The sequence below is a fragment of the Arachis stenosperma genome, chromosome 9, assembly GCF_014773155.1.
Source record: "Arachis stenosperma cultivar V10309 chromosome 9, arast.V10309.gnm1.PFL2, whole genome shotgun sequence".
Classification (NCBI taxonomy): Eukaryota; Viridiplantae; Streptophyta; class Magnoliopsida; order Fabales; family Fabaceae; genus Arachis; species Arachis stenosperma.
The window spans coordinates 97,140,012-97,141,020 of NC_080385.1; the positions used below are offsets into that span (position 1 = coordinate 97,140,012).

The 1,009-nt window shown below is 41.6% G+C and overlaps 1 non-coding gene across 1 annotated transcript; it reads right to left on the reverse strand.

Annotated features, from left to right (window-relative positions):
• Positions 1-659: 659 nt before the first annotated feature.
• Positions 660-767, reverse strand: LOC130952472 (small nucleolar RNA R71). The gene has a single exon (XR_009074652.1). It is a non-coding gene; the product is annotated as a small nucleolar RNA R71 (small nucleolar RNA).
• Between the last annotated feature and the right edge of the window lie 242 nt (positions 768-1,009).

Sequence of the window (1,009 nt, forward strand, 5' to 3'; positions counted from 1 at the left end):
GATAAGTTCGAATTCTTCTACCTCGTCCTTCTATTCTTCTTTTTCTCTGACACCTCAAGGAATCTCTATCTTGTGACATAGAGGATTTCATACTTTCTTGTTCTCTTATCTTTCATATGAGCAGGAGCAAGGACAAAAGCATTCTTGTTGAGGCTGATCCTGAACCTAAAAGGACCTTGAAGCGGAAGCTAAGAGAAGCTAAAGCACTCCTCTCTGTAGAGGACCTAACAGAAATCTTCAAACAAGAAGAAGACATGGCAGCAGAAAACAACAACAATGCCAACAATGCAAGGAAGGTGCTGGGTGACTTTACTGCACCTACTCCCGACTTCTATGGGAGAAGCATCTCTATCCCTGCCATTGGAGCAAACAACTTTGAGCTTAAGCCTCAATTAGTTTCTCTAATGCAACATAATTGCAAGTTCTATGGACTTTCATTGGAAGATCCTCATCAGTTTTTAGCTGAATTCTTGCAAATCTGTGACACTGTCAAGACCAATGGGGTTGACCCTGAGGTCTACAGACTCATGCTATTCCCTTTTGCTGTAAGAGACAGAGCTAGGATATGGTTGGACTCACAACCTAAAGAAAGCCTAAACTCTGGGGAAAAGCTAGTCAATGCCTTCTTGGCAAAGTTCTCTCCACCTCAAAAATTGAGTAAGCTTAGAGTGGAAGTCCAAACCTTCAGACAGAAGGAAGGTGAATCCCTCTATGAAGCTTGGGAAAGATACAAACAATTGATCAGATAGTGTCCTTCTGACATGCTTTCTGAATGGAGCATCATAGGTATCTTCTATGGTGGTCTGTCTGAACTGTCCAAGATGTCATTGGATAGCTCTGCTGGAGGATCTCTTCATCTGAAGAAGACGCCTGCAGAAGCTCAAGAACTCATTGAAATGGTTGCAAATAACCAATTCATGTACACTTCTGAAAGGAATCCTATGAACAATGGGATAAATCAGAAGAAAGGAGTTCTTGAGATTGATACTCTGAATGCCATATTAGCTCA